Source organism: Rhinoderma darwinii, chromosome 5 (assembly GCF_050947455.1).
Source record: "Rhinoderma darwinii isolate aRhiDar2 chromosome 5, aRhiDar2.hap1, whole genome shotgun sequence".
In the NCBI taxonomy this organism is placed as follows: domain Eukaryota; kingdom Metazoa; phylum Chordata; class Amphibia; order Anura; family Rhinodermatidae; genus Rhinoderma; species Rhinoderma darwinii.
In genome coordinates, this window is record NC_134691.1 from 228,973,087 (window position 1) to 228,997,255 (window position 24,169).

The following is a 24,169-nucleotide window of genomic DNA, read 5'->3' on the forward strand; positions in this document are numbered from 1 at the left end:
TTCCTGAATGATCTGAGTCTGTTTGATGACAAACTCATTATTTTTGAAGAGAATACCAATTCCATCATTCCTATTTGTGGAAGAAAAGGACCAAATTGCTTCCCCAAACTTCCATTCTTCTTTCCTAGGCATTTTTGATAAACCACACTCTTGTACGCAAACAATGTCACTGCCCTTAGAGGCCAAAAAGTCCAGGACTGCAGCACGCTTGTGAGCAGAGGAGAACACCCGTACATTTTGTGAGACAATCTTTAATCTCAAAGACATGCGGGCATAGTATGGTTAGTGGAAAAGCAAGCCATGAAATAGCCAGAACATATCACGTCCCAGGGAAATACATTGCTCTTTCCAGATTTGCCACATTGACTTCACTGAGGAAACCTTCCCCAGGAGAGCTGGGTACTTCTGAGGCCACCTCAGATGACTTAGGGCTACAACTAGAGTCACTGTCCAGCAATGAGAAAGGATTTGCATGAGCAGAATCTTCCAACAAACCAATCTTCAGTCTCTTCACCGCCTTTCCAGATTTCCCCCTTTTTGAGACAACTTTGTGGAAAATTTCCGCACTAGTGGCACTAGGCATCCTGGCCTCCTTCTCGTCCTCCTCCGATATTGACCACTCCACTTTAGCTGAGTCTTCCGTTTTTGACTCTGGGCTAGAGAAAGACAAAATTTGCATACTTGCACCATTATCAGGGTATGCACACCCACTAGGTGGCGCTGTGTCTTCACCTTCCATAGGTATAACCACAGGTGTCTCATCAACAGTTGGCTCTGCAGGAGGGACCACACCCAACTCCATGCTGTCAGTATGTGAGGTTAGAACCTCTCCTAATCCAGCTTTCCCAGGGTCCTGAGAAGCAGCCACAGAAACACTGCCAGCAGGCTCTGAAATTACATCAGAAGAGGCAGCAAGGGAACTTGTTGTTCTCACCTGTCTGCCCCATGTCCTTCTCTCTTGCCCTAAGAAGGGAAACACCTTTGGGCATTTTCTACAGGTATGACCAGGCAAACCACAAATATCACACCTGGATGGGGAAATGCATGCACTAACCTCATGTCCTGTTTCCTTGCAATTTCTGCAAACCTTGCCTTTACATGCATCTTTAGTATGCCCGTAGGAAAAACATGATCTGCAAAATGATGGCATATCTTGGTAGTAAAGATATCCCTTGTTCCCACCAATGGAAAAATTAGCAGGAGGATTCATCACTCCTCCAATACAGCTGGAGTCAGGTTTCAGCCTGACCCAGTACTTGATATCACCATTGAAAACTCCCCATAGGTTCTTCTGCTCCACACCTCCTCTAACATGGGTACAGTAGTGAGCTAAAAAGGCCCTGACCAGCCTTCTATCCAGAAATGGGTTATACATGTGGATGGTAATACATTTCTCCACTGCTGAGAAAAGAGGTAGCACTTCAATAGATTTTAAAGCCTCATGCATATGTTTCTCCTTGAGCAACTGAAAAACATTTAGACAGTAGGCGGCCTCAAAAAAGGATACGTCATACGTAGCAATATTGCTGAAAGCTTGGATACAGAATACCTCTACCAATGTGACTCCAGCCAGGTCCAGAAGGATGTTCTCAATGATGTGCCCAGTATCCACTTCTTCTCTCCTCTGCTCATTCACCACAAAACGAATTGTATTCCGCACAGCTGCCATCTTGATGAGGAATGCCCAACGGCACGATGATCGCTCCCAAAAACGTCGGAGAGGACTCCACGAAAGACCGAACCCCCGGCCCAGACCAGGCAATAAACCTGATCTGAGCCAAAAGGCCGAGAAGCGATAACCCGAATGGGCCGGCCGTTGACCGAGCCTGTCCCATACTGCTGTTCACCCCTTGCAGCGATTGATTCAGCCTACTCCTAGGCAATTCCATGGGGCCCTGCAGGCTCACACACATTTACAGCTACTAAGCGGGAGGGAGGTGAATAAAGGCCGGAGAGGAAGCCAGACAGGATTTGCTTCTTTTGCTTGCACCACAATGCAGTGCTGAAAGAGGAGGAATCTACATAAAAACGCCTTCCTGGCAACGCCCAAATGCCCTGCTGCCATGCAGATAAACACTGGCAGCGGCAGCAAGTGCATGCCCACAGCCACCCCTTGTTCCTTCACACCTTGTATCAGCTTTAATCCAGTCCAGTCCGGTGCTGCCTGCTGAGCAGCACTGACCAACACTGCCTGGGCCCAGGCTTTTATCTATCTCTGAGGCAGGCCCCATTATGATGTCAGAAAGCTGGCTCTGGAATCCTGAGGGCTCCACTATGACACGTGCAAAGTTCCGTCTGAACTTTATATAAGACGGTGCGGCTCAGTCAGTCACTCAGTGTTGCCTGAGAGGGCAACACTGCAACAGCCGGCCGCCAGGCTGTCTTTTTTTTGCACAGCTAGTTGCCTCCAGGAGGCCACAAGAGGGAGACAAGGGACTGCAAAATGGAAAATAGGCATCCACCAACTTTACAGACAACTTGTTCTCCTTGCTCCTACAACCTCCATCCTTGCACAGTTTGTTATTTTATTCTTCTAGGTAACATAGTAACAAATCCAAATTGCTGCTCTCTTTGTAGGCAAGCAAGGGTTTGTTGCAACTGCAATTCTTACTTCTTCTTGGAAATGTTGGGACGGCAGTACATTCCATCACATCCATCTAGTGTACACAGGTAGGTCCATTGTGGCGGGTAGGCGGCTGGCTGCTTTAATGGCTGTTTGCTGTTCCCCTACTCCACTCCACTCCACTAGTTGACTGTGTTGCTGCATCAATCAGTGGCTGGCTCAGGTGCAGCTCTTTAACTTACCTAGGAGGGAGGGCGGAGAGAAGACAAGGAAGGTGAATGAGCTGTTCCAATGTGAAATGCCGGAAACACAGAAACACAGAAGACACACACACACACACACACACACACACACACACACACACACACACACACACACACACACACACACACACACACACACACACACACACACACACACACACACACACACACACACACACACACACACACACACACACACACACACACACACACACACACACACACACACACACACACACACACACACACACACACACACACACACACACACACACACACACACACACACACACACACACACACACACACACACACACCAAGAGGTGGCAATGTATTAATTAATTGCATTTAATAAATGAGCTCATTATCACACATGACTGTACAAATGCATTGTCCAACAGGTGTTGAAATAATGGGATTAAAAGGGGAGATCCCATCAGAAAGACAAAAACAATAGCAAACACAAATAGCACTTTTGGAATCTGATTTTAGTCAACACATAAGGGAAGGGTGCACCGGTCCTGGAAATACTGCAATACCAGGTCAATGCGTGGAGTGGACAGAGCAAGCTCTATTTCCATCTCCCTGTTCTAAAAATCCATTTAATATATGGTCCCCAGATAGGGGACGTATCAGATATTAAACTGATAAGAACAGATTTTTTTGATTGAAAAATGCTTTATTGACAATCAATCGTCATCATACAAACATTACTGCGACACAGCGCAAGCCATGAAGCAGCAAATAATAAATAATAACAGTCGTCAAACATAACATGACAGTATAATACACAGTACAGGCTAGCCTATGCTATACATTACACCACATGCTACACTAACATTCTTGCATTCACTAAAGCCAAACAACAAAGCATTACAGACAAGTGATGGGATAGGGGAGTGGGTAGGAGGGGGTAGGGAAGGGGGAAATCACAGGCCCGAAGCTTTATTGAAAGACAACACACAAGAAGGGAGAGTGGGGGGAAGGGGAGTATCAGTCCTCTTCCTCATCGACGTCCGGGCTGTCCCAGGTGGAATAGTCTCTGAGCAGGCTGTGGATCAGCCTGCGGCAGTCCTGGACGGACACACTCTCTCTCCGCAAAATCAGACGGTTTCTGGCAAACCATATAGCGTCCTTAAAGCAGTTCATAAGGCGCCAGGCTTCCTGGATTGCTCCATCCGTGGTATTCCCAGGAAATAGTCCATAAAGTACCGAGCGGTACGACAGTCTGTTCCTGGGTACTGAGTCCTTGAGTTCATGTTCCAAGGCTTTCAACAGACCCTGTGCAAAGGGGCACTGCCAGAAAATGTGCAAAGATGTTTCCTCCGTGAAGGGGCACCTGGGGCAGTACCGGGTCTTGCACAGGTTGCGGGCATGCATGAATGACCTAAGAGGCAGTCCTCCCTGGATGGCCATCCATGAAATGTCCTTGTGCCCGTTGGTCAACCTGCCAGATGACACGTTAGTCCAAACAGTCTCCAACGTGTCGGCATGAAGCCCTGGAACAAACTCCAGTGAGTCCTTTGCTCTGATGTGCTTGTGGATCGTCTTAGGTTTCCACAAGTCGGGCTTAAGACCCTCCAGTTGATGCTCCCTCACAAACCGGACAACATCTCCGTAGAACCAGGGAGCGTGCCAGTTGTAAGGGAAGGAGCTGTCCCACTTGTCCCAGCCAAAACCTCGCCAGAGGGGAAGGAGGAAGTAGCGGGACATGGCCTTGCCCGCAGAGCCGTTTGCTGTCCTCAGAGTCCTACGAACACAGTCACATGCAAAAGCGATCCGCAGCAGAGTGGGAATGTCGGGTATACCCTTCCCACCTTTGCGGGGCTCCTTGTACATAACAGTCCGCTTTACTCTGTCCATTTTCGAGCCCCAGATGAAGCGAAACACAGTCCTGGTAATGGCCCTCGAGACCGTTGCAAGAGGGGGCCATGCCTGTGCAGTGTATTGTAGCACAGGCAAGACTTCGTTACGCAGGACCATTGCTTTGCCCTCAATAGTGAGTTGTCTGAGGCTCCACAGTCCGATCCTTTGGTTGACTTTGGCCAAGCGTTCTTCCCACGACTTTAGGGCTGCACCTTCCTTACCGAACCAGACTCCCAGAATTTTGATGAAGTCCGGCTTGATAGTAAAAGGGAAGGAGGCAGGAGAAGGCAGGTACCACTTTCCGAAGAGCATGGCTTCCGACTTCCCGCAGTTGACTTTTGCCCCTGAAGCGCGTCCGAACTCCTCGCAGGTCTGGACGAGTGCAGTCACCGAACTCTGGTCAGTGCAGAAGACGGTCACGTCGTCCATGTACAGCGAGCATTTGACCTCGAAGTGTCCTGGACCTGGTGCGGTGATCCCTCTGATCTCTCCATTCTGCCGGATAGCCTCTGCGAAGAGCTCTATAACACAAACAAAAAGGAGAGGTGAAAGAGGACAGCCTTGTCTAACCCCAGACGATACAGGAAAGGGGTCAGTCTTCCAGCCGTTCACCAGCACCGAGCTGTAAATGTCGCAATACATCAGGTTAACATACAAACAGAACAACCTGCCAAGCCGCAGCCTACGCAGAGCCTTACCCATGAATTCGTGAGAGACCCGGTCAAAAGCCTTCTCCTGATCCAGACTGACCAGGGCCGCGTGTGTACGGCGGCTTTGCATGTAATGCACCGTGTCCCTCACCAGGGCAAGACTGTCGGCCACCCTACGGCCAGGAATGCCGCAGGTTTGGTCCGATCCGATGATCCGTCCGATGACAACCTTCAGTCTGTTGGTCAATACTTTGGCGAGGATCTTGTAGTCCACGTTCAGGAGAGAGATGGGACGCCAGTTTTTCAGGTCACATCTCTCCCCCTTCCGCTTATACAAGATCGTGATCATGCCTTCTCTCAAGGACGGTGGCATTCTACCCTCCACCACCATCTCCTCATAGAGCTCCAGCAGGTCCGGACAGATCAAGTCCCCCAGCGCTACATAGAGCTCTGCTGGGAGACCATCACTGCCCGGGGTCCTGCCGGGTCTGAAGGATTTAGCGGCAGAGAGCAGTTCCTCCACCGTCAGGGGTACGTCCATAGCCTCCGTACCTGCAGGATCAAGATGATTAGTGATACCTGACAGGAATTTATCGGCGGCTTCGGGGTCAGTGGTTTTCCGGGAGTAGAGGCTTCGGTAGTAGTCTGTGACGACTCCCATCACCTCCTTCTTCCCAGAATGCATGTTTCCGGTCTCATCTCGGAGTTCCTTCAGGGGCGTGTGGCCGGCATGGAGTTTCCTGAAAAAGAACGAGTTACATTTCTCACCCTTCTCCAGGTTCTCCACCTTGGAACGAAAGACAATTCGCTTGGATTCCTCCTCAAAGTGCCCTTTCAGGCCCTTTTTGGCTTCCTCCAGCTCCTTCCTGACGTCCCAGCCACATTGAAGGAGGTCTTGCAGGGATCGCAGCTGACGCTGCATCTCTCTGAAGTCTCTCTTCCTCTCACACGCCTGTTGGCGACTTTTTGCCTGAAAGAAACAACGAAATTCAACTTTAACATATTCCCACCAGTCACAGGTTTTGTCAAAGAAAACTTTATCATTCCTCCAAACAATATAGGCGTCTCTAAGTTCCGCCAGTACCTCCTCTCTTTCCAGCAGGGCACAATTCAGCTTCCAGGAGCCAGGGCCGGGAGGAAAACCGTGGCCGATGGCACCCTGGAAGAGAATGGCCCTGTGGTCAGAGAAGAAGCAGGGGACCATGGAGTGCCCATGCTGCTTGACTGCCCGGGAGGTGAACACAAAGTCAATCCGAGAACGAAGTGAGCCATCGGGTCGGCTCCATGAATAGTTCACAGAGCCGATCCCCATGGAGCCCACAACGTCCTGCAAGGATGCTTCGGTTACCATCTCGATAAGCAGTTTGGAACTGACATCCAGCTTGATTGAAGTGCCGGAACTTCGTCCATCCTCTTCGATGGGGCAGTTGAAGTCCCCGGCCATCACCACTGCCCTAGTGGTGGCGAGCTGGGTCCGCAGGGTCTGGAATAGTTCCAGGCGCTCAGCCTTCATAGGGGGGGCGTACACGTTGATGAGCCTAATCGGCTCTCCTGCCCAGGAACCGTCTACGACCAACAAGCGGCCGCAGGCGAGCTCCTGGACAGAGTCAACAGTAAATACGCCTCCCCTAATCAGGATGGCAACCCCTGCAGACTTACAGTCGCCCCCACCAGACCAGTAGGACGGGCCATGGGTCCACTGCCTGGCCAGATGATGGTATGACCTGGAAGAGGGGAGAGTACATTCCTGCAGCATAAATACATCACTCGACTGCTTGGAAAGAAAAGTTAGCACCATCTGACATCTAGTCCTATCTCTAACACTCCTCACATTGAGGCTAAAGATGTTAAGTTTAGCAGCCATGGGGGAGAATAAAGAAGGTTAGTGCAAACGATACACCTTAGTTACCAGTCCGGTCGGGCGGATCCTCCTCGCCTGGCGGGTCCGAAAGATCCAGCAGGCCCTCTGACAGAAATTGTTCCAGGATTGTAGCCACCTGGATGTCTGTTGTGAAGTCGATGACCTCAGGTTCAGACACGAGTTCCTCCACCATCTGCTCCATTTCCTCCTGCTGCGCAAGGGAGTCTTCGCAGATTTCCACGACTTGTCGCTTTGAGGACTCAGCCGCTGGGCTGTCCCTCACCTTTCTCTTCCTCTGGATGGCACCTGAGGAGACAAGAGGGGGAAAATCCTCCAGGGAGAGGACTCCAGCAGCTGGAGGGGAAGATGTTAGTGCTGCTGGAGCTGGGGAGAAGGGAGGCTGGGTTGGGAGAGGTGCAGGTGACAGGACCACTGAGATGGGTGGGTAGGAGAAGGTGAGAGCCTCAGTGGGGGTGACAGGGGTTGGGGACGGGGGGGTGGGGAGGGCCGGGCGAGGGAGGGTGGGAAGGGTAGGGCGAGGGAGGGCCGGGAGGCGGGGGGGAGGGACTGTCGTCTTCTTACCATCCTTCTTATTCCCGGTCTTCTGCGCCGCTGGAGCTCTGGTTGGGGCGGGGTTCCCTCTGGCCGGAGCTTTCGCCGCTACAGTTGCCCAGGATCGATCCCTCTTCGGGCAGTCCTTGTAAGAGTGGGCTGCTTGTCCGCAGAGGTTGCACATTGTCCGTTTCGGGCAGTCTTTGGTCTCGTGTCCTGTTACCCGGCAGTTCTTGCAGGCGTCCTCCTTGCAGTCCTTCACCGAATGACCCTTCTTGCTGCATCTCCTGCAGATCTGCGGCATGTCCGGGTAGTAGATGAGGCCGTAGGAGTTGCCCAGCGAGAATGACTGGGGCAGGTGCTGGAGGCCGTCTTCCGCGTTCGAATCCTTGTTCAGTCGGACGATTACCGACCACTTGCCAGTCCAGAAGCCGAGTCCGTTCAGGATGTGGGTGGGTTCCCTCACCACTGTGCAGAACCGCTTCAGGAGCGTGGTGATGTCTTTGCCGGGGGTGTGTGGGTTCCGCATTGAGACCGTCACCCGCCTTTCCTCTCTTTGGACAGGGCAGTTGCCCACAAAGCGAGAGAAAGGGGATTCAGGCCTCGCCGCTTTCACCATCTCCCAGTACCTTCTGCAGATGTTGATCGAAGCAAAGGTCACGAAGAACATCCCGGTCATGAAGGCCTGGATGCTGATGGTCTCCGGCTTAGCGAAGCCCTGGTCCAGGAGCATCTTCTGGCAGAACACTTCTTCCGTCATGTCCGGCACTCTCCCGTCCACCTCCTTCAGCTTCAGGGCCACCGTCTGCTTCATCCAGGGCTCCAGGGTTGGAGCAGCCTGGTTCGGCTTCCTGGTGGCCTGTTGGCTTGAGGAGGCTTCAGGAGGAGATGTCCTGGCCTGGGTCGGCTCACCTGGTCCATCAGCCTTCTTCTTCTGGGTGGCAGGGTTGCTGGTTGAGGCCATGGCTTCTTCCAGCTGTTCCTGTCGCTTGGGGAGGATCTTCGATAGCTCTTTCCCGAAGGGGGCGGAGCTATGCAAATCTTCTCCTTGCTGGCCGAGGTTCTTCCACGAAATTTCTTCCGCAGCGGTTCCTCGTCGAGCTTCTTCTTCTGCGGCCGAGCTTCTTCGAAGATCCCCTTCAGCAGCGGCTCTTCTCCGAAGTTCTCCTTCTTCTTCCCGGCAGCGATCTCCCGGAGCTTCTTCCCCGATGGCGGCTTCTCCCTTCTGGATCGTCGTCTTCGCTGGTTCTTCTCCGCAGTTCGTCGCCGGCTTCGTCTGGAACGCTCTTGGATCGCTAAGCTAGTGTTTATAGCCCCCAGTGGTTCTCCGAGCTATCTATCCTTACAAGGACTGATAAGAACAGATTTTTGATTGAAAAATGCTTTATTGACAATCAATCGTCATCATACAAACATTACTGCGACGCAGCGCAAGCCATGAAGCAGCAAATAATAAATAATAACAGTCGTCAAACATAACATGACAGTATAATACACAGTACAGGCTAGCCTATGCTATACATTACACCACATGCTACACTAACATTCTTGCATTCACTAAAGCCAAACAACAAAGCATTACAGACAAGTGATGGGATAGGGGAGTGGGTAGGAGGGGATAGGGAAGGGGGAAATCACAGGCCCGAAGCTTTATTGAAAGACAATACACAAGAAGGGAGAGTGGGGGGAAGGGGAGTATCAGTCCTCTTCCTCATCGACGTCCGGGCTGTCCCAGGTGGAATAGTCTCTGAGCAGGCTGTGGATCAGCCTGCGGCAGTCCTGGACGGACACACTCTCTCTCCGCAAAATCAGACGGTTCCTGGCAAACCATATAGCGTCCTTAAAGCAGTTCATAAGGCGCCAGGCTTCCTGGATTGCTCCATCCGTGGTATTCCCAGGAAATAGTCCATAAAGTACCGAGCGGTACGACAGTCTGTTCCTGGGTACTGAGTCCTTGAGTTCATGTTCCAAGGCTTTCAACAGACCCTGTGCAAAGGGGCACTGCCAGAAAATGTGCAAAGATGTTTCCTCCGTGAAGGGGCACCTGGGGCAGTACCGGGTCTTGCACAGGTTGCGGGCATGCATGAATGACCTAAGAGGCAGTCCTCCCTGGATGGCCATCCATGAAATGTCCTTGTGCCCGTTGGTCAACCTGCCAGATGACACGTTAGTCCAAACAGTCTCCAACGTGTCGGCATGAAGCCCTGGAACAGACTCCAGTGAGTCCTTTGCTCTGATGTGCTTGTGGATCGTCTTAGGTTTCCACAAGTCGGGCTTAAGACCCTCCAGTTGATGCTCCCTCACGAACCGGACGACATCTCCGTAGAACCAGGGAGCGTGCCAGTTGTAAGGGAAGGAGCTGTCCCACTTGTCCCAGCCAAAACCTCGCCAGAGGGGAAGGAGGAAGTAGCGGGACATGGCCTTGCCCGCAGAGCCGTTTGCTGTCCTCAGAGTCCTACGAACACAGTCACATACAAAAGCGATCCGCAGCAGAGTGGGAATGTCGGGTATACCCTTCCCACCTTTGCGGGGCTCCTTGTACATAACAGTCCGCTTTACTCTGTCCATTTTCGAGCCCCAGATGAAGCGAAACACAGTCCTGGTAATGGCCCTCGAGACGGTGGCAAGAGGGGGCCATGCCTGTGCAGTGTATTGTAGCACAGGCAAGACTTCGTTACGCAGGACCATTGCTTTGCCCTCAATAGTGAGTTGTCTGAGGCTCCACAGTCCGATCCTTTGGTTGACTTTGGCCAAGCGTTCTTCCCACGACTTTAGGGCTGCACCTTCCTTACCGAACCAGACTCCCAGAATTTTGATGAAGTCCGGCTTGATAGTAAACGGGAAGGAGGCAGGAGAAGGCAGGTACCACTTTCCGAAGAGCATGGCTTCCGACTTCCCGCAGTTGACTTTTGCCCCTGAAGCGCGTCCGAACTCCTCACAGGTCTGGACGAGTGCAGTCACCGAACTCTGGTCAGCGCAGAAGACGGTCACGTCGTCCATGTACAGCGAGCATTTGACCTCGAAGTGTCCTGGACCTGGTGCGGTGATCCCTCTGATCTCTCCATTCTGCCGGATAGCCTCTGCGAAGAGCTCTATAACACAAACAAAAAGGAGAGGTGAAAGAGGACAGCCTTGTCTAACCCCCGACGATACAGGAAAGGGGTCAGTCTTCCAGCCGTTCACCAGCACCGAGCTGTAAATGTCGCAATACATCAGGTTAACATACAAACAGAACAACCTGCCAAGCCGCAGCCTACGCAGAGCCTTACCCATGAATTCGTGAGAGACCCGGTCAAAAGCCTTCTCCTGATCCAGACTGACCAGGGCCGCGTGTGTACGGCGGCTTTGCATGTAATGCACCGTGTCCCTCACCAGGGCAAGACTGTCGGCCACCCTACGGCCAGGAATGCCGCAGGTTTGGTCCGATCCGATGATCTGTCCGATGACAACCTTCAGTCTGTTGGCCAATACTTTGGCGAGGATCTTGTAGTCCACGTTCAGGAGAGAGATGGGACGCCAGTTTTTCAGGTCACATCTCTCCCCCTTCCGCTTATACAAGATCGTGATCATGCCTTCTCTCAAGGACGGTGGCATTCTACCCTCCACCACCATCTCCTCATAGAGCTCCAGCAGGTCCGGACTGATCAAGTCCCCCAGCGCTACATAGAGCTCTGCTGGGAGACCATCACTGCCCGGGGTCCTGCCGGGTCTGAAGGATTTAGCGGCAGAGAGCAGTTCCTCCACCGTCAGGGGTACATCCATAGCCTCCGTACCTGCAGGATCAAGATGATTAGTGATACCTGACAGGAATTTATCGGCGGCTTCGGGGTCAGTGGTTTTCCGGGAGTAGAGGCTTCGGTAGTAGTCTGTGACGACTCCCATCACCTCCTTCTTCCCAGAATGCATGTTTCCGGTCTCATCTCGAAGTTCCTTCAGGGGCGTGTGGCCGGCATGGAGTTTCCTGAAAAAGAACGAGTTACATTTCTCACCCTTCTCCAGGTTCTCCACCTTGGAACGAAAGACAATTCGCTTGGATTCCTCCTCAAAGTGCCTTTTCAGGCCCTTTTTGGCTTCCTCCAGCTCCTTCCTGACGTCCCAGCCGCATTGAAGGAGGTCTTGCAGGGATCGCAGCTGACGCTGCATCTCTCTGAAGTCTCTCTTCCTCTCACACGCCTGTTGACGACTTTTTGCCTGAAAGAAACAACGAAATTCAACTTTAACATATTCCCACCAGTCACAGGTTTTGTCAAAGAAAACTTTATCATTCCTCCAAACAATATAGGCGTCTCTAAGTTCCGCCAGTACCTCCTCTCTTTCCGGCAGGGCACAATTCAGCTTCCAGGAGCCAGGGCCGGGAGGAAAACCGTGGCCGATGGCACCCTGGAAGAGAATGGCCCTGTGGTCAGAGAAGAAGCAGGGGACCATGGAGTGCCCATGCTGCTTGACTGCCCGGGAGGTGAACACAAAGTCAATCCGAGAACGAAGTGAGCCATCGGGTCGGCTCCATGAATAGTTCACAGAGCCAATCCCCATGGAGCCCACAACGTCCTGCAAGGATGCTTCGGTTACCATCTCGATAAGCAGTTTGGAACTGACATCCAGTTTGATTGAAGTGCCGGAACTTCGTCCATCCTCTTCGATGGGGCAGTTGAAGTCCCCGGCCATCACCACTGCCCTAGTGGTGGCGAGCTGGGTCCGCAGGGTCTGGAATAGTTCCAGGCGCTCAGCCTTCATAGGGGGAGCGTACACGTTGATGAGCCTAATCGGCTCTCCTGCCCAGGAACCGTCTACGACCAACAAGCGGCCGCAGGCGAGCTCCTGGACAGAGTCAACAGTAAATACGCTTCCCCTAATCAGGATGGCAACCCCTGCAGACTTACAGTCGCCCCCACCAGACCAGTAGGACGGGCCATGGGTCCACTGCCTGGCCAGATGATGGTATGACCTGGAAGAGGGGAGAGTACATTCCTGCAGCATAAATACATCACTCGACTGCTTGGAAAGAAAAGTTAGCACCATCTGACATCTAGTCCTATCTCTAACACTCCTCACATTGAGGCTAAAGATGTTAAGTTTAGCAGCCATGGGGGAGAATAAAGAAGGTTAGTGCAAACGATACACCTTAGTTACCAGTCCGGTCGGGCGGATCCTCCTCTCCTGGCGGGTCCGAAAGATCCAGCAGGCCCTCTGACAAAAACTGTTCCAGGATTGTAGCCACCTGGATGTCTGTTGTGAAGTCGATGACCTCAGGTTCAGACACGAGTTCCTCCACCATCTGCTCCATTTCCTCCTGCTGCGCAAGGGAATCTTCGCAGATTTCCACGACTTGTCGCTTTGAGGACTCAGCAGCTGGGCTGTCCCTCACCTTTCTCTTCCTCTGGATGGCACCTGAGGAGACAAGAGGGGGAAAATCCTCCAGGGAGAGGACTCCAGCAGCTGGAGGGGAAGATGTTAGTGCTGCTGGAGCTGGGGAGAAGGGAGGCTGGGTTGGGAGAGGTGCAGGTGACAGGACCACTGAGATGGGTGGGTAGGAGAAGGTGAGAGCCTCAGTGGGGGTGACAGGGGTTGGGGACGGGGGGGTGGGGAGGGCCGGGCGAGGGAGGGTGGGAAGGGTAGGGCGAGGGGGGGCCGGGAGACGGGGGGGAGGGACTGTCGTCTTCTTACCATCCTTCTTATTCCCGGTCTTCTGCGCCGCTGGAGCTCTGGCTGGGGCGGGGTTCCCTCTGGCCGGAGCTTTCGCCGCTACAGTTGCCCAGGATCGATCCCTCTTCGGGCAGTCCTTGTAGGAGTGGGCTGCTTGTCCGCAGAGGTTGCACATTGTCCGTTTCGGGCAGTCTTTGGTCTCGTGTCCTGTTACCCGGCAGTTCTTGCAGGCGTCCTCCTTGCAGTCCTTCACCGAATGACCCTTCTTGCTGCATCTCCTGCAGATCTGCGGCATGTCCGGGTAGTAGATGAGGCCGTAGGAGTTGCCCAGCGAGAATGACTGGGGCAGGTGTTGGAGGCCGTCTTCCGCGCTGGAATCCTTGTTCAGTCGGACGATTACCGACCACTTGCCAGTCCAGAAGCCGAGTCCGTTCAGGATGTGGGTGGGTTCCCTCACCACTGTGCAGAACCGCTTCAGGAGCGTGGTGATGTCTTTGCCGGGGGTGTGTGGGTTCCGCATTGAGACCGTCACCCGCCTTTCCTCTCTTTGGACAGGGCAGTTGCCCACAAAGCGAGAGAAAGGGGATTCAGGCCTCGCCGCTTTCACCATCTCCCAGTACCTTCTGCAGATGTTGATCGAAGCGAAGGTCACGAAGAACATCCCGGTCATGAAGGCCTGGATGCTGATGGTCTCCGGCTTAGCGAAGCCCTGGTCCAGGAGCATCTTCTGGCAGAACACTTCTTCCGTCATGTCCGGCACTCTCCCGTCCACCTCCTTCAGCTTCAGGGCCACCGTCTGCTTCATCCAGGGCTCCAGGGTTGGAGCAGCCTGGTTCGGCTTCCTGGTGGCCTGTTGGCTTGAGGAGGCTTCAGGAGGAGATGTCCTGGCCTGGGCCGGCTCACCTGGTCCATCAGCCTTCTTCTTCTGGGTGGCAGGGTTGCTGGTTGAGGCCATGGCTTCTTCCAGCTGTTCCTGTCGCTTGGGGAGGATCTTCGATAACTCTTTCCCGAAGGGGGCGGAGCTATGCAAATCTTCTCCTTGCTGGCCGAGGTTCTTCCACGAAATTTCTTCCGCAGCGGTTCCTCGTCGAGCTTCTTCTTCTGCGGCCGAGCTTCTTCGAAGATCCCCTTCAGCAGCGGCTCTTCTCCGAAGTTCTCCTTCTTCTTCCCGGCAGCGATCTCCCGGAGCTTCTTCCTCGATGGCGGCTTCTCCCTTCTGGATCGTCGTCTTCGCTGGTTCTTCTCCGCAGTTCGTCGCCGGCTTCGTCTGGAACGCTCTTGGATCGCTAAGCTAGTGTTTATAGCCCCCAGTGGTTCTCCGAGCTATCTATCCTTACAAGGACTGATAAGAACAGATACTACACTTGATCTTAGCCAAAAGGCCGAGAAGCGATAACCCGAATGGGCCGGCCGTTGACCGAGCCTGTCCCATACTGCTGTTCACCCCTTGCAGCGATTGATTCAGCCTACTCCTAGGCAATTCCATGGGGCCCTGCAGGCTCACACACATTTACAGCTACTAAGCGGGAGGGAGGTGAATAAAGGCCGGAGAGGAAGCCAGACAGGATTTGCTTCTTTTGCTTGCACCACAATGCAGTGCTGAAAGAGGAGGAATCTACATAAAAACGCCTTCCTGGCAACGCCCAAATGCCCTGCTGCCATGCAGATAAACACTGGCAGCGGCAGCAAGTGCATGCCCACAGCCACCCCTTGTTCCTTCACACCTTGTATCAGCTTTAATCCAGTCCAGTCCGGTGCTGCCTGCTGAGCAGCACTGACCAACACTGCCTGGGCCCAGGCTTTTATCTATCTCTGAGGCAGGCCCCATTATGATGTCAGAAAGCTGGCTCTGGAATCCTGAGGGCTCCACTATGACACGTGCAAAGTTCCGTCTGAACTTTATATAAGACGGTGCGGCTCAGTCAGTCACTCAGTGTTGCCTGAGAGGGCAACACTGCAACAGCCGGCCGCCAGGCTGTCTTTTTTTTGCACAGCTAGTTGCCTCCAGGAGGCCACAAGAGGGAGACAAGGGACTGCAAAATGGAAAATAGGCATCCACCAACTTTACAGACAACTTGTTCTCCTTGCTCCTACAACCTCCATCCTTGCACAGTTTGTTATTTTATTCTTCTAGGTAACATAGTAACAAATCCAAATTGCTGCTCTCTTTGTAGGCAAGCAAGGGTTTGTTGCAACTGCAATTCTTACTTCTTCTTGGAAATGTTGGGACGGCAGTACATTCCATCACATCCATCTAGTGTACACAGGTAGGTCCATTGTGGCGGGTAGGCGGCTGGCTGCTTTAATGGCTGTTTGCTGTTCCCCTACTCCACTCCACTCCACTAGTTGACTGTGTTGCTGCATCAATCAGTGGCTGGCTCAGGTGCAGCTCTTTAACTTACCTAGGAGGGAGGGCGGAGAGAAGACAAGGAAGGTGAATGAGCTGTTCCAATGTGAAATGCCGGAAACACAGAAACACAGAAGACACACACACACACACACACACACACACACACACACACACACACACACACACACACACACACACACACACACACACACACACACACACACACACACACACACACACACACACACACACACACACACACACACACACACACACACACACACACACACACACACACACACACACACACACACACACACACACACACACACACACACACACACACACACACACACACACACACACACACACACACACACACAACAAGAGGTGGCAATGTATTAATTAATTGCATTTAATAAATGAGCTCATTATCACACATGACTGTACAAATGCATTGTCCAACAGGTGTTGAAATAATGGGATTAAAAGGGGAGATCCCATCAGAAAGACAAAAACAATAGCAAACACAAATAGCACTTTTGGAATCTGATTTTAGTCAACACATAAGGGAAGGGTGCACCGGTCCTGGAAATACTGCAATACCAGGTCAATGCGTGGAGTGGACAGAGCAAGCTCTATTTCCATCTCCCTGTTCTAAAAATCCATTTAATATATGGTCCCCAGATAGGGGACGTATCAGATATTAAACTGATAAGAACAGATTTTTTGATTGAAAAATGCTTTATTGACAATCAATCGTCATCATACAAACATTACTGCGACGCAGCGCGAGCCATGAAGCAGCAAATAATAAATAATAACAGTCGTCAAACATAACATGACAGTATAATACACAGTACAGGCTAGCCTATGCTATACATTACACCACATGCTACACTAACATTCTTGCATTCACTAAAGCCAAACAACAAAGCATTACAGACAAGTGATGGGATAGGGGAGTGGGTAGGAGGGGATAGGGAAGCGGGAAATCACAGGCCCGAAGCTTTATTGAAAGACAACACACAAGAAGGGAGAGTGGGGGGAAGGGGAGTATCAGTCCTCTTCCTCATCGACGTCCGGGCTGTCCCAGGTGGAATAGTCTCTGAGCAGGCTGTGGATCAGCCTGCGGCAGTCCTGGACGGACACACTCTCTCTCCGCAAAATCAGACGATTCCTGGCGAACCATATAGCGTCCTTAAAACAGTTCATAAGGCGCCAGGCTTCCTGGATTGCTCCATCCGTGGTATTCCCAGGAAATAGTCCATAAAGTACCGAGCGGTACGACAGTCTGTTCCTGGGAACTGAGTCCTTGAGTTCGTGTTCCAAGGCTTTCAACAGACCCTGTGCAAAGGGGCACTGCCAGAAAATGTGCAAAGATGTTTCCTCCGTGAAGGGGCACCTGGGGCAGTACCGGGTCTTGCACAGGTTGCGGGCATGCATGAATGACCTAAGAGGCAGTCCTCCCTGGATGGCCATCCATGAAATGTCCTTGTGCCCGTTGGTCAACCTGCCAGATGACACGTTAGTCCAAACAGTCTCCAACGTGTCGGCATGAAGCCCTGGAACAAACTCCAGTGAGTCCTTTGCTCTGATGTGCTTGTGGATCGTCTTAGGTTTCCACAAGTCGGGCTTAAGACCCTCCAGTTGATGCTCCCTCACAAACCGGACGACATCTCCGTAGAACCAGGGAGCGTGCCAGTTGTAAGGGAAGGAGCTGTCCCACTTATCCCAGCCAAAACCTCGCCAGAGGGGAAGGAGGAAGTAGCGGGACATGGCCTTGCCCGCAGAGCCGTTTGCTGTCCTCAGAGTCCTACGAACACAGTCACATACAAAAGCGATCCGCAGCAGAGTGGGAATGTCGGGTATACCCTTCCCACCTTTGCGGGGCTCCTTGTACATAACAGTCCGCTTTACTCTGTCCATTTTCGAGCCCCAGATGAAGCGAAACACAGTCCTGGTAATGGCCCTCGAGACCGTTGCAAGAGGGGGCCATGCCTGTGCAGTGTATTGTAGCACAGGCAAGACTTCGTTACGCAGGACCATTGCTTTGCCCTCAATAGTGAGTTGTCTGAGGCTCCACAGTCCGATCCTTTGGTTGACTTTGGCCAAGCGTTCTTCCCACGACTTTAGGGCTGCACCTTCCTTACCGAACCAGACTCCCAGAATTTTGATGAAGTCCGGCTTGATAGTAAACGGGAAGGAGGCAGGAGAAGGCAGGTACCACTTTCCGAAGAGCATGGCTTCCGACTTCCCGCAGTTGACTTTTGCCCCTGAAGCGCGTCCGAACTCCTCACAGGTCTGGACGAGTGCAGTCACCGAACTCTGGTCAGCGCAGAAGACGGTCACGTCGTCCATGTACAGCGAGCATTTGACCTCGAAGTGTCCTGGACCTGGTGCGGTGATCCCTCTGATCTCTCCATTCTGCCGGATAGCCTCTGCGAAGAGCTCTATAACACAAACAAAAAGGAGAGGTGAAAGAGGACAGCCTTGTCTAACCCCCGACGATACAGGAAAGGGGTCAGTCTTCCAGCCGTTCACCAGCACCGAGCTGTAAATGTCGCAATACATCAGGTTAACATACAAACAGAACAACCTGCCAAGCCGCAGCCTACGCAGAGCCTTACCCATGAATTCGTGAGAGACCCGGTCAAAAGCCTTCTCCTGATCCAGACTGACCAGGGCCGCGTGTGTACGGCGGCTTTGCATGTAATGCACCGTGTCCCTCACCAGGGCAAGACTGTCGGCCACCCTACGGCCAGGAATGCCGCAGGTTTGGTCCGATCCGATGATCTGTCCGATGACAACCTTCAGTCTGTTGGTCAATACTTTGGCGAGGATCTTGTAGTCCACGTTCAGGAGAGAGATGGGACGCCAGTTTTTCAGGTCACATCTCTCCCCCTTCCGCTTATACAAGATCGTGATCATGCCTTCTCTCAAGGACGGTGGCATTCTACCCTCCACCACCATCTCCTCATAGAGCTCCAGCAGGTCCGGACAGATCAAGTCCCCCAGCGCTACATAGAGCTCTGCTGGGAGACCATCACTGCCCGGGGTCCTGCCGGGTCTGAAGGATTTAGCGGCAGAGAGCAGTTCCTCCACCGTCAGGGGTACGTCCATAGCCTCCGTACCTGCAGGATCAAGATGATTAGTGATACCTGACAGGAATTTATCGGCGGCTTCGGGGTCAGTGGTTTTCCGGGAGTAGAGGCTTCGGTAGTAGTCTGTGACGACTCCCATCACCTCCTTCTTCCCAGAATGCATGTTTCCGGTCTCATCTCGGAGTTCCTTCAGGGGCGTGTGGCCGGCATGGAGTTTCCTGAAAAAGAACGAGTTACATTTCTCACCCTTCTCCAGGTTCTCCACCTTGGAACGAAAGACAATTCGCTTGGATTCCTCCTCAAAGTGCCTTTTCAGGCCCTTTTTGGCTTCCTCCAGCTCCTTCCTGACGTCCCAGCCGCATTGAAGGAGGTCTTGCAGGGATCGCAGCTGACGCTGCATCTCTCTGAAGTCTCTCTTCCTCTCACACGCCTGTTGACGACTTTTTGCCTGAAAGAAACAACGAAATTCAACTTTAACATATTCCCACCAGTCACAGGTTTTGTCAAAGAAAACTTTATCATTCCTCCAAACAATATAGGCGTCTCTAAGTTCCGCCAGTACCTCTTCTCTTTCCAGCAGGGCACAATTCAGCTTCCAGGAGCCAGGGCCGGGAGGAAAACCGTGGCCGATGGCACCCTGGAAGAGAATGGCCCTGTGGTCAGAGAAGAAGCAGGGGACCATGGAGTGCCCATGCTGCTTGACTGCCCGGGAGGTGAACACAAAGTCAATCCGAGAACGAAGTGAGCCATCGGGTCGGCTCCATGAATAGTTCACAGAGCCGATCCCCATGGAGCCCACAACGTCCTGCAAGGATGCTTCGGTTACCATCTCGATAAGCAGTTTGGAACTGACATCCAGCTTGATTGAAGTGCCGGAACTTCGTCCATCCTCTTCGATGGGGCAGTTGAAGTCCCCGGCCATCACCACTGCCCTAGTGGTGGCGAGCTGGGTCCGCAGGGTCTGGAATAGTTCCAGGCGCTCAGCCTTCATAGGGGGAGCGTACACGTTGATGAGCCTAATCGGCTCTCCCGCCCAGGAACCGTCTACGACCAACAAGCGGCCGCAGACGAGCTCCTGGACAGAGTCAACAGTAAATACGCTTCCCCTAATCAGGATGGCAACCCCTGCAGACTTACAGTCGCCCCCACCAGACCAGTAGGACGGGCCATGGGTCCACTGCCTGGCCAGATGATGGTATGACCTGGAAGAGGGGAGAGTACATTCCTGGAGCATAAATACATCACTCGACTGCTTGGAAAGAAAAGTTAGCACCATCTGACATCTAGTCCTATCTCTAACACTCCTCACATTGAGGCTAAAGATGTTAAGTTTAGCAGCCATGGGGGAGAATAAAGAAGGTTAGTGCAAACGATACACCTTAGTTACCAGTCCGGTCGGGCGGATCCTCCTCTCTGGAGCCTGGCGGGTCCGGAAGATCCAGCAGGCCCTCTGACAAAAATTGTTCCAGGATTGTAGCCACCTGGATGTCTGTTGTGAAGTCGATGACCTCAGGTTCAGACACGAGTTCCTCCACCATCTGCTCCATTTCCTCCTGCTGCGCAAGGGAATCTTCGCAGATTTCCACGACTTGTCTCTTTGAGGACTCAGCAGCTGGGCTGTCCCTCACCTTTCTCTTCCTCTGGATGGCACCTGAGGAGACAAGAGGGGGAAAATCCTCCAGGGAGAGGACTCCAGCAGCTGGAGGGGAAGATGTTAGTGCTGCTGGAGCTGGGGAGAAGGGAGGCTGGGTTGGGAGAGGTGCAGGTGACAGGACCACTGAGATGGGTGGGTAGGAGAAGGTGAGAGCCTCAGTGGGGGTGACAGGGGTTGGGGACGGGGGGGTGGGGAGGGCCGGGCGAGGGAGGGTGGGAAGGGTAGGGCGAGGGAGGGCCGGGAGAGGGGGGGGAGGGACTGTCGTCTTCTTACCATCCTTCTTTTTCCCGGTCTTCTGTGCCGCTGGAGCTCTGGCTGGGGCGGGGTTCCCTCTGGCTGGAGCTTTCGCTGCTACAGTTGCCCAGGATCGATCCCTCTTCGGGCAGTCCTTGTAAGAGTGGGCTGCTTGTCCGCAGAGGTTGCACATTGTCCGTTTCGGGCAGTCTTTGGTCTCGTGTCCTGTTACCCGGCAGTTCTTGCAGGCGTCCTCCTTGCAGTCCTTCACCGAATGACCCTTCTTGCTGCATCTCCTGCAGATCTGCGGCATGTCCGGGTAGTAGATGAGGCCGTAGGAGTTGCCCAGCGAGAATGACTGGGGCAGGTGCTGGAGGCCGTCTTCCGCGCTCGAATCCTTGTTCAGTCGGACGATTACCGACCACTTGCCAGTCCAGAAGCCGAGTCCGTTCAGGATGTGGGTGGGTTCCCTCACCACTGTGCAGAACCGCTTCAGGAGCGTGGTGATGTCTTTGCCGGGGGTGTGTGGGTTCCGCATTGAGACCGTCACCCGCCTTTCCTCTCTTTGGACAGGGCAGTTGCCCACAAAGCGAGAGAAAGGGGATTCAGGCCTCGCCGCTTTCACCATCTCCCAGTACCTTCTGCAGATGTTGATCGAAGCGAAGGTCACGAAGAACATCCCGGTCATGAAGGCCTGGATACTGATGGTCTCCGGCTTAGCGAAGCCCTGATCCAGGAGCATCTTCTGGCAGAACACTTCTTCCGTCATGTCCGGCACTCTCCCGTCCACCTCCTTGAGCTTCAGGGCCACCGTCTGCTTCATCCAGGGCTCCAGGGTTGGAGCAGCCTGGTTCGGCTTCCTGGTGGCCTGTTGGCTTGAGGAGGCTTCAGGAGGAGATGTCCTGGCCTGGGCCTGCTCACCTGGTCCATCTGCCTTCTCCTTCTGGGTGGCAGGGTTGCTGGTTGAGGCCATGGCTTCTTCCAGCTGTTCCTGTCGCTTGGGGAGGATCTTCGATAGCTCTTTCCCGAAGGGGGCGGAGCTATGCAAATCTTCTCCTTGCTGGCCGAGGTTCTTCCACGAAATTTCTTCCGCAGCGGTTCCTCGTCGAGCTTCTTCTTCTGCGGCCGAGCTTCTTCGAAGATCCCCTTCAGCAGCGGCTCTTCTCCGAAGTTCTCCTTCTTCTTCCCGGCAGCGATCTCCCGGAGCTTCTTCCTCGATGGCGGCTTCTCCCTTCTGGATCGTCGTCTTCGCTGGTTCTTCTCCGCAGTTCGTCGCCGGCTTCGTCTGGAACGCTCTTGGATCGCTAAGCTAGTGTTTATAGCCCCCAGTGGTTCTCCGAGCTATCTATCCTTACAAGGACTGATAAGAACAGATACTACACTTGATCTTAGCCAAAAGGCCGAGAAGCGATAACCCGAATGGGCCGGCCGTTGACCGAGCCTGTCCCATACTGCTGTTCACCCCTTGCAGCGATTGATTCAGCCTACTCCTAGGCAATTCCATGGGGCCCTGCAGGCTCACACACATTTACAGCTACTAAGCGGGAGGGAGGTGAATAAAGGCCGGAGAGGAAGCCAGACAGGATTTGCTTCTTTTGCTTGCACCACAATGCAGTGCTGAAAGAGGAGGAATCTACATAAAAACGCCTTCCTGGCAACGCCCAAATGCCCTGCTGCCATGCAGATAAACACTGGCAGCGGCAGCAAGTGCATGCCCACAGCCACCCCTTGTTCCTTCACACCTTGTATCAGCTTTAATCCAGTCCAGTCCGGTGCTGCCTGCTGAGCAGCACTGACCAACACTGCCTGGGCCCAGGCTTTTATCTATCTCTGAGGCAGGCCCCATTATGATGTCAGAAAGCTGGCTCTGGAATCCTGAGGGCTCCACTATGACACGTGCAAAGTTCCGTCTGAACTTTATATAAGACGGTGCGGCTCAGTCAGTCACTCAGTGTTGCCTGAGAGGGCAACACTGCAACAGCCGGCCGCCAGGCTGTCTTTTTTTTGCACAGCTAGTTGCCTCCAGGAGGCCACAAGAGGGAGACAAGGGACTGCAAAATGGAAAATAGGCATCCACCAACTTTACAGACAACTTGTTCTCCTTGCTCCTACAACCTCCATCCTTGCACAGTTTGTTATTTTATTCTTCTAGGTAACATAGTAACAAATCCAAATTGCTGCTCTCTTTGTAGGCAAGCAAGGGTTTGTTGCAACTGCAATTCTTACTTCTTCTTGGAAATGTTGGGACGGCAGTACATTCCATCACATCCATCTAGTGTACACAGGTAGGTCCATTGTGGCGGGTAGGCGGCTGGCTGCTTTAATGGCTGTTTGCTGTTCCCCTACTCCACTCCACTCCACTAGTTGACTGTGTTGCTGCATCAATCAGTGGCTGGCTCAGGTGCAGCTCTTTAACTTACCTAGGAGGGAGGGCGGAGAGAAGACAAGGAAGGTGAATGAGCTGTTCCAATGTGAAATGCCGGAAACACAGAAACACAGAAGACACACACACACACACACACACACACACACACACACACACACACACACACACACACACACACACACACACACACACACACACACACACACACACACACACACACACACACACACACACACACACACACACACACACACACACACACACACACACACACACACACACACACACACACACACACACACACACACACACACACACACACACACACACACACACAACAAGAGGTGGCAATGTATTAATTAATTGCATTTAATAAATGAGCTCATTATCACACATGACTGTACAAATGCATTGTCCAACAGGTGTTGAAATAATGGGATTAAAAGGGGAGATCCCATCAGAAAGACAAAAACAATAGCAAACACAAATAGCACTTTTGGAATCTGATTTTAGTCAACACATAAGGGAAGGGTGCACCGGTCCTGGAAATACTGCAATACCAGGTCAATGCGTGGAGTGGACAGAGCAAGCTCTATTTCCATCTCCCTGTTCTAAAAATCCATTTAATATATGGTCCCCAGATAGGGGACGTATCAGATATTAAACTGATAAGAACAGATTTTTACATTTTAATTTTTTTAGTTCTTATTCAGCTATTTCTTATAAAATCTGCGAAACAGAAAAAAGCTTCAGTTCAAACATCTTCCAACAGGACGTTCCAACTTCTTAAATTCCACCAGCTTGAGGCTTTTGGACCCACTCTCTTCCTGTCCAACAAATAGAAGACGTAAATTTCACTTAGGGCCAGCTTTATACAGTCTTTCTCGGAAATGGTGTCTCTTCTGAACAGTAAGATGTTGCGCACCTTCCATAGGGCATTTTTTAAACAGTTCAAGATAATCCACAACACTCTCTTCTTCTCTCCCACAGGATGCTTGAAGTCTCCATACAGCACCACTTCATGGTTCAGGAACCTTAATTCA

The 24,169-nt window shown here is 52.6% G+C and overlaps 1 non-coding gene and 4 pseudogenes across 1 annotated transcript; all 5 read right to left on the reverse strand.

Moving 5' to 3' along the window:
• Positions 1 to 3,331: 3,331 nt before the first annotated feature.
• LOC142653766 (U2 spliceosomal RNA) lies at positions 3,332 to 3,507 on the reverse strand (annotated as a pseudogene).
• Positions 3,508 to 14,690: 11,183 nt separating this feature from the next.
• Positions 14,691 to 14,792, reverse strand: LOC142654525 (U2 spliceosomal RNA; annotated as a pseudogene).
• Positions 14,793 to 16,320: 1,528 nt separating this feature from the next.
• LOC142653756 (U2 spliceosomal RNA) lies at positions 16,321 to 16,495 on the reverse strand (annotated as a pseudogene).
• Positions 16,496 to 22,050: 5,555 nt separating this feature from the next.
• Positions 22,051 to 22,152, reverse strand: LOC142654526 (U2 spliceosomal RNA; annotated as a pseudogene).
• A 1,500-nt stretch (positions 22,153 to 23,652) lies between these two features.
• On the reverse strand, positions 23,653 to 23,843 carry LOC142653855 (U2 spliceosomal RNA). The gene has a single exon (XR_012848709.1). It is a non-coding gene; the product is annotated as a U2 spliceosomal RNA (small nuclear RNA).
• Between the last annotated feature and the right edge of the window lie 326 nt (positions 23,844 to 24,169).